Genomic DNA, 19,413 nt, shown 5'->3' with positions numbered 1-19,413 from the left:
CTTAAGTGTGTTAAAAAAGTGTGAAAAAGTCATTGAACTGCAAGTACACTTAAGTGGCAATAATATTTAATATTATATTATATGCAATTACAGTTTCTTAAAAATTCACTTTTAATATTTGAAATACGCTACCAAAGCACATTCAATATAATTAAACAGTTCTCACAGGGGTTTTGTCTAGACAGCTGTTTATGAAGGCGGCTAACTAGGTTTAAAATATGAGCTACAGATTTTATTAGTCTTCTATCAGCCTTCCTTTATTCATCTTCCACTCATGCGACTCTCATCCTCTTGTCACTTTTAAACACACGTCCCATCTTGCCTCATTCTTCATACACACACGTGTTTTGTTTTCATTCAATAGCAAAAAGATCTATTGTGCTATTGTTTTGCTCTCAGTCAAGATAGCAGCAAAAATGGTTCATATATGTAAGGTAAAGCAGTGAGGTGGATATGGTCTTTTAAATGGTTCCCTACAGATTTATTTCTTTTGTATATAGCTGATAATAAAATCTGAGTGTGGCCGACTGGTTATAGATCAGCGTTTCCGCAGAGCTCATACAGAGCTGTCCAAAGCCTGACACCCGCAGCAATAAACATGGCCAGTAATGAAACAGAGATAATAAAGGCTCTGGAGTTTAGTTCATCTTCTCACATGTGAGACTGGAGTAGAGTATACGGTCATAAACACAACATCATTCAGTGCAGCTGAGAGGCCTGATTCAGTGCTGGGGAATTTAGCTTGTCGTCTGTTAACACACAACATGATTCATGTCTCCAATAAGACTCCACACACACACACACACAGCTCACTGTAAACATCCCACAGTCACAGTCTTACTCATCCATTAGCTCTTTGCTGGAGGTAGATATCAAGGAAGGACTAAAACTGATGGTGCTGCTTCAAAATATCCTGAAAGAAAAGCCATAGAAAGTTAAGGAAGATTTTTGCAGGTTTATTGAACAGCTTGGGTTATTGTTTCCAATTTCTGCCAAGGACGTAAGGCATGAGGTACTACAGGGCACGAGAGTCTAATGTTGTTGAAAAACTACTCAAAAAATGCTCCACAGAAAAGCCAGTTAACCCTGGAAAGCCTGATATATGAAATAACAATCAGGCAGAGCTGGGTAGATTACTTACAGTCCATTACTGATTCCAAATTACATGACAAAAACTTGTAGTTAGTAACAATCCATTACATTAGACATTTTAGGTAATATACTCAGACTTCTGTTTGATTATTTTTAGATTAATTTTGACCTAACTTGTTTTTCACATTGATTTAAACAAGGAATATATTGTACCATATTGATATAAGAGTAAGAAATATATTCCATTTGTTGTAATTTACAACAAAGTACATGAAACATTACACTATGCCAAGGTTTCCCAAAATGGGGTTCGTAAAGGTACGGCAGGGGGTTGGTGCGTTTAATGAAAGTTAGTCATTAATTAAATCATAAACATGTACAATTAAAATTAATCATTTTAAAATAGCATAAATCAAATGAAAAATATATTATTGTATATGTTTACCTGTGTGCCATGTGACCATTATCCAATGCCAGAGAACCGTGAACGTGCAAATGTGATACTTAATTATGAAATATTTATTTTTTTAAGTCTCAGGGGTACTTCAAGTAAATATGTAAGGTGAAAGAGGTTCAGATGACCCGGAAAGTTTGGGAATGCCTGCATTACTTGCAAATAAGAAATAATGTGAATTTGTGCATTTTAATGTGTATAAAAGACGAAAGCATAGTAATGCATGGTTAAATAACCTTCTGAGTGACAATTAATCAGTAGTTGATGCCATGTTGAAACACCTGACATGATTTTTATAAATCCAGGGGTCAAATGATGTGTAGCAACCTGACTAGTGACTGATATTTGTCTGAACGTCCACACAACTGACAGACTTTCTGAGTGTACTGTACATACTGTAAGTGGTAGGCTATTTTAGAAAGGAACATTTAAAATATGAAAAAGAGGAAATAGGGAGAATCAATAAATTATTAAATGTATTATTTATTATTGCTCCTATGTGAATATGTAATCATGTAATCTACAAAAAAGCTAATGAGCAGTTAATTAAAACCTTAGTTTGAATATGTTTATTGAAAAAAGGGATTTTTTTGGTTTGTTTTTTGGAGTGTCACATTTGATACATCAGCATTCTATAATTCATATAGCATGGTATATAAACATGGAGCTGTCACGATCTGCTGCAACTGTGAAGGAGTGAGGAGCGAAGGAGACGTGGGAGAATTTCACGATGAAGAGTCTTTACTGATTCACAAGGAAGGAACACACATATAGCACAGTGATGACGTTTAACACCAGACGCAGAGCACAGGAATGCACAGGGCTTTTGTAACAGGAACTCAATGAGGTAATTAAGACACACCTGAACCAAATGCACACAATCAAACACAGGAGAGACTGGGTCATGGGGAGCACATAGGGAGCAAAACACAAGACACAGAACACAGCATGGGCATGACAGGAGCTCATACTCCAGGAGTAAAAAAACACCTCGGTTTTATTCAGAGGCACAACTGAGCAAAAATTTGCAATTTGGTGCAGTTGCTGATATTTATATGGCCAAAAAGTAAGATTGTAATGTAAATACATGAGATCTTTATAACAGTATAACACACTACTTACATAAAATGCACATAAATATCAGTTGTTACTCTATATCTGCAAAAAGTCTTAGTCCTAGATGATATTTAATGCCTAGTTTGATGATCAAAGCTCTGTAGTTTAAAATATATAATGCAATCAATGCAATACAATAATGATTGAGAAAAAAAAAAATCCTCAAAAGCCTGAAGATCATATTTCATACATTCGCAAATAAAAAATAAATAAATAAATAAAAGTTTTATGGATATTCAAGTAAAGCTAAGTTGCTTCGGTCCAAAAAGTGCTTAATTTGAAATATTACTAACAATATAAATGTTATTCTTACGTTTACTTTTTATAATCAGTCATGATTTCTCAGCACAACACGTGAACCATTAGCTGAAAATTTACTATTGCAATTACACTAAACATACTATTACTTGCTAAAAATGATAAACTGTCAGTCAGACAGAATGCATGTAGTAGATTGTGAATAATAGGTTTGATCATGTTGGTAATTTAGAGGCCTTAGAAACTTACGTTTCAAATATGATACAGCAGGCTTTATAAGTTTAAGTTAAAAGTATCTACAGTAGTGGTATCATGGTACCACTACATATCAGATGGCAGTACTGTGGTAATTTGATATTTACCATGATACTGAATGACTGTATGATACTTATATGCTACTTTAATGCATTTCGAAGAATGCCATGGTAATACCATGCCTTTTGTGTACAGTTTACTGTGTACTGTACTGTGTGTTTGGTTAACTGCACTACAGAGTTGTTTACAAGCGGCATGTAAGCTCATCATCCCTGACAGACAGTAAGAAGCATTGCAGGTAAATATTTACTCCATCCTGCACTCCTTTTGTTCTCTTGCTGCGCACAGAACAGTTGCTGAAATATTGTCAGGTAAAGACTGTATATTACTGTATGTGGTATGTGTTATAGTTGCCATCACACTTAATCATCACCCAAAAATTTTCTCTCCCTCATGTTCCTAACCTGTGTTAGGTTAGTTCTTTTGTTAAACACAAAGCAGACATTTGGAAAATTGTGGGTAACCGAAAAGCTTCTGATAGCCATTGATATAATATGGAAGTCAAAGGGGACCAGAAAGTGTTTGGTTCTACTTCATGCATACCCCTGTCACCATTGGTTTGCTTAGTAAGGGACGCTTGACTGATTGCACAGACACTATTGTAAGAGAGCTGAACTGGATAATGACATTACTGAATCCTCAATGAACTGACTTTAGATGAAAAATGACTCTCTTCTTGTCTTCTTGCATCACTGAAAATCTGTTTGGCACAGTAAAGCTGCTTTGACACAATCAGTATCGTATAAAGCACTGCACAAATAAAGGTGACTTGACTCACATTGACAGTAATCTAAAGTCACCTAAAGTAATGTATTTGCAATAAGAGTTGGCAAATTTCGACTGTAATAAGCAACGGTGGCCATTTGCGATGGGTTATGGCCATTTTTAGAAGAAAAATATAATAAGTCCTAGACAAAATTGAACGGCAATTTATTTTTGCCAACAAAGTGATCATATTTTCAAAGGCTAAGACCTGTTAACGCAGTCCACTGATAAAGTCAGACATCCTGAAATATGAAGGCCTACCACCAGCCAAGGTTTAAGACTGACTGAGCAGTGTCCGTATTCCTTTCAGTTTGAGTTATACTGTGCAAATTTATTGCACTCCTGAACAAGTTCTGCGTTTGTAAACTGGTTTCAAAGTGAACCATTTGCAAGAACTAATAGGCAGTGATGTTAAAAAACTGTGATTGAAGCGTTTGTACATGACTAACAAGCCTTAAAGGGGTCAAATCATGCATTTATTTGATCATTTTATTTGTTTCCCTAAAGGTTACTAATGTTAGTCATGCTTGAAAATGAGAATTTAGTTTAACATGACTGTTTTCCACGCTCCCTCTGGCCCTTAGAATTAAACAGGCTATTTCTCTGCTCCTGAGCTTTTAAGACTTGTGTATAAACACCCTCTTTAAATCTGAGATGAGCAATGTGACAGATTCGCAAAGCAATCCACAATATGTCGCTCAAACTGTTAAGATCAGACTGAACCCAGCAACAATACTGGATAAATATTTTATTTTGTTCTGGATGTAAATAAGCAAATACTTAAGAGTCTAGGGTTGAATCATTATTGCAGTGATTAATAATATGTTTCTGGTATGTTGTATGTTTGGCATCAGTTATTTTAACCCTAACTGATGCAGTGCATTGCTTTTTATTTCTAAAACAGCCTTGTCAGAAGATGCACACATGCACATATTCCATGATGACAATACCAAGATTCACCAGTCTCAGTTTGTGAAATAGTAATTCAGGGAGCATGAAGATTCATTTTCATGTATGAATTGGCCATCACAGAGTCCTGACCTTAACCAGACTTTACCAAATCAATACAAGATTTGTTAAGAATTGTTGCCAAACATATAACATCCCAGAGACATGTTAATCATTGCAATAATGATCCAAAGTCTCAAGTATTTGCTTATTTAACTCCAGATTAATTTGTATTATTTTTTGGCCAGGCAGTGTATATTGTACGTAAGACCATCGTGTGTGTGTGTGTGTGTGTGTGTGTGTGTGTGTGCGTGTGCCTGTGTCAGTATGTGTGTGTTTGTTTGTTTTAAAAACATTTTCACAATATTGACTACACATTGTTTACAAGACTTAATGCAGCATTTTAGAAACTTCATTACTAGTCCAAGCAGTAACTACATTTAAATCCTATTTTGGAAGTTCTCTCTTACGTTATTTTCATAACCTTCATAACCTTTTAGAAATAATCTTTATATTTATCAATGTGTCAATAAATGAAAGTGTGTTATCTGGGGAAACTCCTGTCAGACTTTTTAATACTTTCATCTTCTATGTTTCAAAGAACAGATTACACCAGCTTAAAAAAAAACTGTCCCACAAATATCACAGTTTGATCATATTTTATTGTGGGCTTGACTCTATCTAACAAACTATTTCACAGCATCTCCAACATATTGTATTTGGGTTACATAAACTTATGTAAATTGCTGTTTTGTACTGGTCATTTGTGGTCAGTCAAGTACATTAAATGCATGCCATGGTTTGTTTACATTATGATTTTAAATTACAGATGTGGTTTCTAGATTCATTTTTAAAAATAACTTGTTGGAAAGACCTTTTAAGACTTTTAGTATATTGATCAGTATAATGATCTTGTTTAACATACACACCTTTTTTCATCTCACCATGCTGAGTTTTTGAAGCTTAGTTGCAGTAAATGTTCTTTGAGGACTATGGAGTATGTTATCATAGTGCGTCAGACGTTTAACCCAAAATACATGATAATACCCATTTAAATCTTGCTTTGAGAAGTATCAACAAGCAAGCTCAAAAGCTGTCCAAGCAGATAAAGCATGGCTTTCCATCTACCAGGAAACTTTCCTGTGTAGTTTATGCCAAAATCAAGTAAAAAAAAATCTTTGACCAGTACCAGTCCTAACCCATCTACGCACATCCAGCTGCATAATTGGATATAGGTAGGTCTGAATCTTTTTTGTTTTTTTGGTCGTCCAGGCATTTTCTTTGTCATGATTTATACACAAGTTGCATCTGCTGTCAGGAATCATTGGGTGTTATATGGACAGATGTGGAAAGTAGGAAGTCTTTGATTTTCACACTCTACTAAAGTCTTATGTCAAAACATGCACCCCACCTCTGGTACCCTCCTGATCCAGTGCTAGCTGGCTAGCATCCCTCACTCAAAAATGTCATTATAGTTCAGCTGCATGCAGATGTTTGCAACAAAAACATATTCAAAATCCTAGCAACAGCCCTCTGGTGTTTAGCTGGGAAAACAAAAACCACAAGCCTTGACAAGATAGCATTGTTGGTCACCAGGTTACTGTCAGTCATCTAGACTGACCGATTGTGTAAATGTTTGATGACAATGAGCGCAAGACCTGTTTCACATTGCACAAACACATGCAGTGGTTATGAGGATTTATGTTTCTGAAAAGTAGACTCTCATGCTTACCAAGGGTGCAATTATTTGATTGAAAATACATTAAAAAACATTAATACTGCTAACTTATAATATTAACATATTTACTGTTACTTTGACAAGTAATGCATTCTTGCTGAATAAATAGTTGATTATAGATTTGCTGGATCATGGGCTGCCTGCCTAACAAATGTTGTTGTTTGTATACGAAGCGTTAAACAGTCTCGCTCCTCAGTACCTTTCAGAGTTAATTACTGAACACAATCCTGTCAGGGTGCTCAGACTACAGACCAGTCATCTTCTACAGGAACCCAGATCGAAACTGCAGTGCAAGGGTGATAGAGCTTTTGCAGTAGCTGGACCCCTAGGTATGGAATAAATTGCCAATATCTATCAGAATAGTGATTACAGTGTCTGAGTTTAAAAGTCTTTTAAAGACCTTTTTGTATTCTGTCATACCCACCTGACACCTCTAGTCATTTCAGCTTGACTAGGTGGTTATGTTTCAATGTGTTAATCTATGTGATGTCAGAAAGTTGTGGAAGTTTGGAATGAATTTTTTGTCGCTTAGTTTCAGTAAATGTCCTTTGAGGACTATGGAGTATGTTATCATAGTACATCAGATTTTTAATCCTAAAGATAGGATATGACCCATTTAAATCTTGCTTTGAGAAGTGAGATGCTGTAATGTACACAGAGATTGCTAGGTCTGTTTGTAAAATCTGTTTTTTCAGCAAAGTTTGCAAATGTGGATGCCTGTAACTCAAGAAGTATTAAAGATATCTTAATGCCTATTTAGACTTCAGGTGTTAACAAACTTTCCTTTTAGATTTTTTAAAGACCTATATGGCTCAGTTCCAGAGATATTGGAATTAAAATATGGTTCCAGAAAAAAAAAGTGTTAAATTATACACATTTTCAGTGGTCAAAAACCAAATGTGGGTCACTTTGCATTCAGCTGATACTTATTTTCTTTTAAAGGTTAAAGTCTAAGAAACAAAGAAATGGACCTTGTTCTTCTCTATCAAGACAATTGCATAAACCATACCTGTCCAAATACCATAAATAATCTTTTCCCAGAGTTTGTGTGCCTGTAACTCAAGTAGTATTGAATATATAAGTTTACAGTCTAGTTCTTAATAAACTTTTCTTTTGGAATCTTCATCTTCATTTGATAACCACTTATCAATCCGTCCATGCTCATGATGTTTTATTCTCTTATACCAAAACTTTATACCAAATTCAATAGGTGTCATCATCGTTCAGTCTGCATACATGTCAGACCCAAGTTTTATTAGATTGATATCGCACAGTGTGATTTGTAATGACCTTATACGTTTGCTAAAATCACACAGTCTGTAGAAGTCACAAGCTCCTGCTACACAGAACAAGCACCAAAATAAACTGGGAACTCTGGCATACTGCTTGTTTGTGTGCTGTGGTGTAAATCTTAGGATTGTGAGGTTTGCAGAGAGGACCAAGAAAGCATTGCAGAGTGGAAAGAAGTCAGTGGATTGGTTAAGGGCTGCCCAGAGAAAAATAGGCGAGGGAGAGTGTGCTGTCAGTTTCTGTGAGATTGAACAGCTTCTGAAGAGCCTCTTGAGGGGGACAGAGGAGTGTTATGTTTTGGAGGAGTGATTTTAAAGACATGTGGGAGAGAAAAGACACATAATGAGACATGGAAGACAGACATGAGGGACAGAACGAAGATAGCAAGCAGAAGGACCAAGGCGGACAATAACCAGAGAGGAGTTTTGATTGAGCGGGGATGAGAAACTTAAAGGGACACTCCACACCAAAATGAACATTTTGTCAATAATCACTTACCCCCATGCCGTTTCAAAACAGTAAAAGCTTTGCTCGTCTTTGGAAAACAATTTAAGATATTTTGGATGAAAACCGGGAGGCTTGAGATTGTCACATAGACTGCCAAGTAACTTACACTGTCGATGTCCAGAAAAATATGAAATATTTTCACAAATATTTCAATACAATACAGTCACAAGCCTCCCGGTTTTCATCCAAAATATGTTCAATTGTTTTTCAAAGATGAAAAAAAACTTTTACTAGTTTGAAACGACATGGGGGTATGTGATTACTGACAAAATGTTCATTTTGGGGTGGAATATCCTTTTAAGAAAAGAAGTAAACACAGTGACTATTGTAGGGTGCTATGTGGACATGTGGGTTGTGACTTAATAAAACCCTGTTCTAACATGCTGAGCTTGGCAGCTATCATATACTTCCCACCCACTCGTACTAAACCAGAGCACAACCTTGAGCTGTGGCTGTATTTTCTGAAGCCTTTTAGTTTATTGATTTCATTAATGGAAATGTGAAGCACAAACTGAATCTGTGGAATGCAGCATATTACCAAAGACAATGTAAATATATATATATATATAATGTTTACAGTAATGCACTTAAAATAGTAGGCAATGGGGAAAAGTAATGAGAGAAGCTAACAGAATATAAGGCATAAGTTGTAGAATGAGATGAATTTAAAATTATGTTGTGATCATAACACAACATTCATGCTCAATTATTATATTGTGTGATTTTGTTCATTCATATATTTTTTTTTGCTATAACAGGACTGATAAACTTTTTTTAATTTGTTGCATTGCATGTTATATGGGTTTGACACCCCTGACATTTAGTGTTTAATCCTGAGGCAATCCATTCAAAATGGTGCGTATTCTTTCAAAGTGCATTACTAAGGATTTATGTTTGTTTTTACAAACCACCCATGAATAGGTCAAATTTTGATAATAGCACCTTTCCAAGCTGTGTTTACAGAGAGCTTTAAAGAAGACTTACCATCAACACACATACATGTGGCAGCAGTTACCAGGAAGTAAAAGCGACAGGGTATAATATGACAGTACACAGGAATAACAGAAGAAATACAGAGCAAAAATATGATGCATACAAATAAATAATTCAAGCTAAGTATGGAGAAAAGAGAGGGAAACTGACTGAGGTAAAGCCCATGTAAACAATTGTGCTCTCAAATATGTTTTAAATTGCTACTTGAGAAAGCTGGGGCCCACAGTAACTAAAGGCTGATTCAGTGATTTGATGCTAATTTAAAAGTTTGTGTTTTGGAATGAGATGAAGACTGTACTAATTAATAGTTTTCCATTAAAAAAATTAAAGAAAAATTAGCATTTGTCACCTATTTTACATTTACATTTTTATTTATTTATTTTTGATAACTCCCTTTGATATGACTTACTTCCAGTGGCGATTCTAGACTTTTTTAACAGGGGTGGCCTTAGTGGAGCACTGATTAATTCAAGGGTGGCATCATAAAATCATGCATCAAACACCATACTCATAAATGGAAGGACAAAGGCCGTACTCTTACATCAAATTTCACTGCGGGTTGAATGCCCTTCTTTTCTGACCTTGTGTGGTCTTGGGAAAGCACAGGTTGCGTTGGATCTGCTGCCCTTGATTGGGAGATGTCTGGAAAGAACAAAAGCAATTCAGCAAAACATACAAACATGTGTTTTCTGTATACATTTTAACCAGGATAAAACATACAGTACACACCATGAGGTCCAGGGGTTGGGTTTGTAGCTGCACGTGGACAACCAGGCGGACAAGATGATGAATTGAAGTGAAGTGAAATTCAGCCAAGTATGGTGACCCATACTCAGAATTTGTGCTCTGCATTTAACCCATCCGAAGTGCACACACACAGAGCAGTGAACACGCGCACACACACTGTGAGCACACACACGGAGCAGTGGGCAGCCATTTATGCTGCAGCGCCCGGGGAGCAGTTGGGGGTTCGATGCCTTGCTCAAGGGCACCTAAGTCATGCTATTGAAGGTGGAGAGAGAGCTGATCATGCACTACCCCCACCCACAATTCCGTCCGGCCCGAGACTAGAACTCACAACCCTTCGATTGGGAGTCCAACCCTCTAACCATTAGGCCACGACTTCCCATGATGGTGATGCTGGACCTAAATTTAAATGTAAAACACATTTTGTTGTATTAACTAAAACAAGTGCAATTCAATCAGATATAGCTGAGATGTCATACCCTTATTAGGATCTGAAGTGTCTCCAGCACCCTGAAATAGCATTTAGAATGATTTCACTTAGATGCCTAAACATTTTTATTTTGTGTAGGCTAAATAAAAATGCTGTTACTATTTTTTTTTTTCCAAAATACATAGCCTATTAAATCAATGATTCCATAAAACTGAATTCTAGATGTTACATACCCAGGTCATCAGGTGAAGCTGCTAGCTCAGTCGCTTCACCCTGCCTGTCATCATCCTGATCTGACTCACTAACATTATCTGAACCACTGCTGGTACTGCTAATTTAAGCTTGCAAACGAAGAACTGTTGGATATTCTGGTTGCTTTCCATACTGCAATAAAGTCAGATTTCCTTCAGAACAGTCCAACCAACCCCTAGGCTACATAAACACCAATTAAATACTTTTTTCCCCATTTACATTATTAGCAATTATTACTTACATTATTATTAGAAATTGAAATGAAACAAACATGAAATGGCACAATGCACAACAAATAACGTATTATTTACAATTAATTACACAAAATTAAAGCTTAATCAAAGGCCACATCTGACATGTGAGCTAAACTATTACTATTTATAAAGTTTAAACAATATAGACTACTCTTTCGTGTCATTTCTGCATTGGTGATGTGCAAGTCGAATTCAGTGCCTGTCACTTTAAGGCCCTGACGGCCATGAAGTTTGCTTGATTCTCACGGTTTAAGCTAAATTGTTGTTGTGCATTGTGCGCATAAGGATATGTGGATGAAATGAATTATGTTTTCCATGTCATTTGTTAAAATAAATGCTCTAAAGCCTAACAACTCAAAGAGAATCTGTGAGAGAGAATCTCTTGGCCAGCACAAATAACTATCGCCAGATGTAAATGGTTGCATATCCTATTACTCAAATTCAACTAAACCCACCAGTAGGCTAGACCTTAATTTCACAGCATAGGTATGTTAGCAACACAGGGCTTGAAAACATTGACTATAGAACGAACAAAAACTAAACCCTGCGTGGAATTTATCTGGGAATAAAGCTTAACTTACTGAAGGTAGGGGCAAGCTATGGCGTGTTTAATTTGGTTAAAATATAATGTAGGCTACGTTTTTTTTTTTTTTTTTTTTTTTCACAAAATTGCGTCTGTTAATGTGCTAATGATAAATCTTTAAATGCTTTTTACAAAAGTAACCTACAGTTAACAGTTAATGACCTAGCAAATGTCGACTGAGTAGGCAGAATAGGGAAGTAACTTATAGTAGATAAATTAGCCTACATTTTGTGATTCAACAGACGTGATACTGGGCTGTGTGTGCGATTAGATATCAAGGCAGATGTGATAGGTAAATAGATATCATTGCGTGCTGTAAACTCACATGCTAAAAAACAATAAGTCGTGTATCGTTTGTTAGCTTATATCAAACACTTGCTACTTACATTTCTGAGTTCTGTCCAAGCTCCCTCGCTGATTTAAAGGCAGCAAAGTGCGTCAACAAAGGTTCCGCCTTTGACCACGTTAATGGCCAATCGTAGAGTAGGATTTTGGGGTGGATTTTGGGGTGGCACTTGGGGTGGCCAATCGAATCTCAAGCCACCCCTCTGGCTCCGCCACTGCTTACTTCGGCTTCCATTATTGAATCCACAAAGGGTGGACAAAAACAATTCCTTCTCACCTATTTTTATTTATTTATTTTGTTTGTTTGGTAAGCTGCTTTTCTACATTCCATGCTTATTTTAAGAATTTACAGTGCAACTAGCACGTTATACTTAGAATATGTCTGGATAAATTACCTGGAAATGGAAAGTAGACATCATTTGGGACGTCATATTGCAAAACGTCATATTGCAAAATCTTAGAAAATCATTATGTAGCTTTAATAAGACCATATTTATTAAGCGATTATGTGGAATATGGGGAATAAAATGATGAAAAAATAAAATGTGACCAAACACCTTATGTATATAGTTTAAATAGTAAATTTTCTTTGCACTTCTTTGAACTGTAAATAGTATTAGATGCTACTACATGTAAGCAGCTACATGTATGCTATTTGTATTTTGTGGTAAATACTATTTGCATCACAGTGTATTGTAGTACATTATAAAACAGTATACAAATATAACAACATATTCAGGGGATTTTATTTTCTTGGGGACCTTAAATGTCCCTATACACAGCTTTTCACTTCACAAAATGTTAACTGATGGATTGGAGTGGTGTGGATTATTGTGATGTTTTCATCAGCTGTTTGGACTCTCATTCTGACGGCACCCATTCACTGCAGATCATCCGAGCAAGTGGTGATGCCACATTTTCTACAACTACATCTAAAAAACTACATTTCGGATGGCCTGAGAATTAATACATTTGGGTGAACTATTCCTTAATTTTTTTTTAATCATTCCAAGATTACAGACTTTTAATTAGGGATCTCTCGAATAAATTGAAATTCTTTTGATTAGCAGTTGAATCAGTCTGAATGGTCAGCCTGGCACTCGCTGCTGCCCAGATGGCAGAGCGATTAAATCCAGAGCTACGGCATGAAAAGAAATGTGTTCTCTCTGTTAAAGGCACATTGGTCTTACTATCTGAAAACCTAAAAACATTTGTCTGCTGAGAAAGGCAAGTGTGTGATGGATGGTGATTGTGTTTAATGCCATCTAGGGTCACAGAAAGCTATCTTTGCAGGATTGCCAAGAACTGCACTGTCAACACAATATTACTAGAAATGGAAAGGGTGCCGAGCAAATGTTGGAATTATGCAGCCCGCAGAGTCCCACAGTGCTTTGGAGAGCCGTGACACAGGTATGTTCCCTGCTTTACAGCAGCACATTTACACTCACAGCTGACATTATTCTTGTGTGAGACATAAACAGAGGCCAGTCATTTAGCACAGGAGGCTAAGCACATCACATAATGTCAAGCAGCCCACAGCTAAGGCCTATTCCAGCAGTTCCAGTACTAATATCTGCAATAGGTGCCTGGCTTTTCATTTTTGTTAAAAGTTGGTTTTGGTTACTTGTGTTTGGTAAATGTGTGTCTTGTAACTATGGAAGCTTAATTGCACCACATAAATTAGGAAAAGCTAAGTGTGACGTTTTCTCTCTTTCAAGATTGCAAGGTATCATTTGCAACATAAACCAGCAACTTTGAGGAGAAAAAATTAAAAAAAATTGTGAGATAAAAAGTTGAATCAAAACCAAACAAAGCAAAACAAAAACAGAACTTAAAATGTCATTTTTTTAAAATAATGTAGCTGTTTAAAATAAATAAATAAATAAAAAATGTCTGAATTGCAAGATATTGTTACAGTATTCAGGGACAGGAGACTGGAATAACAGGAAAACACGATTTGAGGCACAAGCAGAGGAGCAGGTAGTGAATGGTGAGCAATGGTGTAGAAGGAGTGGTGAGAATATCCGGATGGTGGTAACACATATGGAGCTGGAGATCGCTGGAGAGAGGTAAGCAGGGTAAAAGGTTAGTCCTAAGAGTTAGCAGGTAGGTATTGACCTAGTTGTGAACGAGACCGGACGGTGACTGAGTATGTGTGTGTTACTTTTGTAGGAGTGGGTTGATTGCAGGTGAATGAGGAGCAGGTGGGTGTGATTAGTATTCCGGTGAGAGTGTGCACTGTGACTGGTTGGTGTTGGAGCCTGGCGTGTCTGTTACAGTACCCCCCTCCCCAGGGCCATCTCCTGACCCATGACGTGGTGGACGTCCTCTTCCCCGTGGAAAAGATCTGTGAGGGTGGTTGGAATGGAAGGTGTCTGGCAGTTTCGGATCCAGGATGTCGTTGCGTGGGACCCATGAGCATTCCTCTGGACCGTATCCTTTCCAGTCCAGTAGATACTCAAGTTCTCCACCACGGCGCCGGGAGTCCAGGATGTCGTGAACCTTGTAGGCAGCTCCATCGTCAAGGATGAGTGGCAGGGGAGCTTCGGCTACGCCAGGCTCTGTGGAGAGGGAGACAGAAGGATGGTGAGGTTTGAGGGGTGACACATGAAATGTGGGGTGGATCCGATACTTAGGGGGAAGGTGTAGTTTGAAGGTGCCTGGGTTGATCTGCTCTGCGATGGTGAATGGGCCAATGAATCTGGGACTCAGTTTGCGGCACGGTAGACGCAGGTGGATGTCTCGGGTTAACAGCCAGACCTTCTGTCCTGGTTGGTATTCTGGGGCTTCAGAACGGCGAAGGTCGGCTGAAGGTATGGCAGAAGGTACGGAGGAAGTGGCCGATCTTTTGGATCTTCCTCTCCGTCTGCCCGTTGCACTGAGGACTGTATCCAGACGAGGCTGATGGCTACACCTAGGAGGGAATGGAAAGCCCTCCAAACTCGGGAGATGAATTGGGGGCCTCTGTCGGAGACAATGTCCTCAGGGATGCCAAAGTACCGGAAGACGTGGTTAAACATCAGTTCTGTAGTCTCCATGGCCTTGGGCAGTCCTTTCAGGGGAATAATACGACAGGATTTAGAGAATCTATCAAGAGAATGCATGTATGATGATCTGAGGATGGTAGGTCAGTGATGAAGTCCACCCCTAGATGCGACCATGGGCGGTTAGGAACGGGCAGAAGGAGGAGCTTGCCAAATGGTAGGTGACAGGGGCTCTTTGAAATGGCGCATTGCACCTGGGGAGCAGTTGGGGGTTCGGTGTCTTACTCAAGGGCACCTCAGTTGTGGTATTGAATGAGGGAGACAGCACTCTACATTCACTCCCCCCACCTACAATTCCTGCTGGCTCGAGTCTCAAACTCACAACCTTTGGATTACAAGTCTGAATCTCTAACCATTAGGCCATGATTTTATTAGTCTGTTTCTCTCTTATTCCGAGACCACTGTAGCCACCAGATCCAGTCTGTATCCAGATCAGAGGGTGACTGCAGTCAACGGAGACCAGGACAACTAGATGAGCCCCAGAGACAGATCCACAGTCAAGACCTTTTTTTTTTTTTTTTGGACTGATTGTTTGGTTTTGACCTTGGATTGTTTTTGACCACGATTTCGATTATCCTTTATTAAAGACATCTGCTATTGGATCTCTCTCTCTCCCTGTGTCTCTCTGGGTCACAATCGTCACAGAGGATCCAAAACAAAACAAACAAAAAAAAGGGACAGGAAAGGGAACTCGGAAAATGAGAAGACTCGGAGGACGAGCAGACCAGGAAGAATCTCGCAGGACGAGAGGGCTGGATACACAAAGGGTAAGGACTCCATACAAACAAGAGGAAAAGACTGGTATTTATAGAGAGGCTAATGACAATAAAGTGACTGCACCTGGTGCAATTAACATGAGTGCAATTACTGTGAAGACCGGACAAGACTAGAGGAATTCTAGTGCCTACTGTGAAGTGCCTAAGGGAAAGTGAGCCCACTAGTGGACACCCAGGGAAACAGAGACTAGACAGCGTGACAGTTACCAAGCGCAAGGTTGGGGGTTCATAACCCAGGGGACACATGTTAGGAGAAAATGGTTAGCTTGAATGCAATGTAATTTGTTATTGATAAAAGTGTCTGCTAAATCCATAAATGTAATAATATTCAACATAAAAGCATGACAAGATTATTACACATTTACTTTAAAGTGCGCTTAAAAAATGTTTACTAAATTATGTTTAGAAGCAGTCATGAAAGTAAACTCTCTTTAAGCACACTAAGGTGGCCTTTAATTTATTTCATATTATATTTGCAAGTACAGCTCCTGCAGCAAAAGTGCACATTCAATACAATTAAGTGCACTTCTTTCTCACATGAGTAATATTTTTCATCCGTGTATAGTAATAATGGTGTGTGGTGAGGTGGCAGCTGTCTCAAAAGTGCTAAAAGAATCTTTAATGGAATTGTTTAGTAGTAGAATTGGAATCAGAAGCAGCACACTTTACACCAGCATATCAGAGTTAGTGCACTTGAAAGGGTCTTGTATTTATCTCTTTGGCTTAAGTATGAAAAAGGATTTACACCAGACAGTTTATTTATGATTTATCTGCATCCTCGAACATTACTGCAAATCTCATCCCTTCAGCTACATCTTTGCACCCAGACTTGGATGAGCAGGACCTCTTTGAAGACTGTTAATAGGCATGCTTTGTTTGCTAGCTGCCAATATCTGTCACAATGAGTTCAGATGCAGGAACACATTCTTCCCCAACTCAGACTTCTTCTGTGTAGATCTCTGCTGGTTAGTTGCCATCTTAGTTTCTTATAATATACAAACAAAAGAAAAGAAAACCTAAAACTAACATTTTCCTAGTTGATCAGCATAAACAACTTTAACGACAATCCCTGTAAACAAGATCAAAATGAACACTTGCTCCAGATTTGTTGGACGATTTGAGCAAATATACCAGCCATAAATATTTTTAACAGCCAGAAAACTGTATTTTTGCATTTTTCCTCAAAGTTTTCCTGAGAAAAAACTTCACTTTTTGTTCTCCTCAACTTCATTCAGGTGTCCTCGCAGAGCAGCCACAGTAAACTATAAAACAACCACGATGTCAGCGGCAGTGGCTACAATGAGCAGACAACAACAAAATAAACCGAAAAAAATTAAAACATTTCATTTGAAACAATATTTCATATACTGTGTATATATATTATATATATATATATATATATTATATATATATATATTATATATATATATATATATATATATATATATATATATATATATATATATATATAAAAAGCCCGAAACAAAAATACACTCATTATGTACGTAACTCAATACAATTCTGTTATATTTTCATTTTGGTAGCTTAAGATGCTGCTTGAAAATTATTTGCTATGGGCCCTATTTTATTACATTTTAGCACATGGTCAAAACGGGTCATCCCTTTCATTTCCTCAAAATAGCAACGCACCAACAATGCTCCTGAACACACCTCTTTTTTAGACCAGCACGCACATGGGCACACAAATTGGTGCAAATTCATGTGCTATTTAGGGTTATGATATAACCGCTGAAAAAGAATAATCATTGGGAAAAGTGAAGAAAGAAAGTGATGATCCTTTCTCCATGGCTAGAAATGTTATGTTTAGTTGCCAAAGACAATAATGTGAATAAAAATATAAAGAAACCATAAAATGATGTGCTTCAGTACCATATAAAAGCAAATTCTTAACTCTAGAATAAACAAAATTGGAACAGACTCCCGTTAAAACTCAGGACATCAGATTTTCACAAAAAAATTTAGATCATATAGTTCCAACAGAATTCTCAGACTGTATTTATGTTTTGTATGTCACAGTACAGGTTTCCCCAGCAAACATTGTGCATAGATTGTTTTAAAGAGAATATGAATGGTTATTTCCAATGCAAGACTCACCACAATGATGCGAGGGTGTAACTTTTTTCTGTGGAACACAAAAGAAGATATTTTGGGAACATTTGATTTCCATTGTGTTTGGAAATGTGTGTAGTCATTTCTCAAAATATCCATTTTCATGTTCCACAGAAGACAGCAAGTCATCCAGGTTTGGAGCGATATGAGAATAAGAAAATGATGACAGTTTCCATTTTGGGGTGAACTTTCTCTCTAATGTATTTCTGAACAACAATCAGAAAATATTACACTTATACAGCTGTATAGAGTAGTTCTCTACTTCCATTACAGTACAAGACAAACTGTGAGGATTTATACAACAGTTCATTTTACTGTAAAAAATATATATATAAAATAAATACTCTTCACATTTGACTGACTGCGTGCCACATGAGCTGCTCACGAGGGTATTATTAGCACTCTGTCTGTCATCTCTTAAACATGAATTCTGCTGATTCAGGCTGTCAGCACAGAAAGTGAAACATTCAATACCAGAAACACCTGACCTTCCGCTGCCGTATGTAGCAAAAGTTCGACTCCTTCCTACAAGTACTTGGAATTCGAGCTGTTTTTGCATACGAGGCATATACTGTACTCTATAAATGTATGTCTGACACAGGACCTAATGTGTTTCAGTCTGATTATGATCCTGCCAAACACGGGAGCAGTTACAGATTCCATTATGGAGCAGTGCAGGCACACGTGGCTTGTTATTCAGTCTAAGTGGAGAGATATGTGAAGCACAATCGTGTGCAGGAATAGCCTGAGACATTCATGAGTAGGGTGGAAGAGATGTCGAGCTTTGAAGAGAGGATAGGGAATACATTAACCGCGCAAAAATTTGGGCTGAGCCGAGTTGAAAGAAAAAGACCTTTGGAGTTTGGGGTGAGGGGGAACGAGAGGAATGTGTCAGAGGTTGATAAAATGAGTCTTATCAGGGGTGCATTCCTCATCGGAGAGATGGAGGCCAGGGGAACATTAAGGAGATGAAACAAGAATATCCGCAGCTTACAGCCAGATGCTTTTTTAGTTTGTCCTGGTTCACAGGTTGTAGTTAGAGGTGTCTGGTGAATGATAAAACAGGTGAAAAAATAACCATAGACTTACAATAAGGGACCCAAGCCATATCAAGAAACCAGAATATCTTGGGAAACAGTAAGCATCCGTTTTGCAACCAACCACAACATCCTGGCCATTTCATTCTGGCATGGGATTCAGGTGCGCTAGTAAAGATGCTAAAGACCACAACCTCTAGTGCCAATCGCTAGTGTACCTAGCAATCCACTAGGGCTCAGAATACCCTGATTGCACAATAAGAAGTGCTTCAAAGGTACAAGCATCAAGGATATTTTCCTATATTAAAGCAACAGAGACATGAATGAGCAACGCTTGTC

This window comes from Carassius gibelio, chromosome A19 (genome assembly GCF_023724105.1).
Source record: "Carassius gibelio isolate Cgi1373 ecotype wild population from Czech Republic chromosome A19, carGib1.2-hapl.c, whole genome shotgun sequence".
NCBI lineage: Eukaryota > Metazoa > Chordata > Actinopteri > Cypriniformes > Cyprinidae > Carassius > Carassius gibelio.
This window is presented reverse-complemented; position numbering follows the sequence as displayed.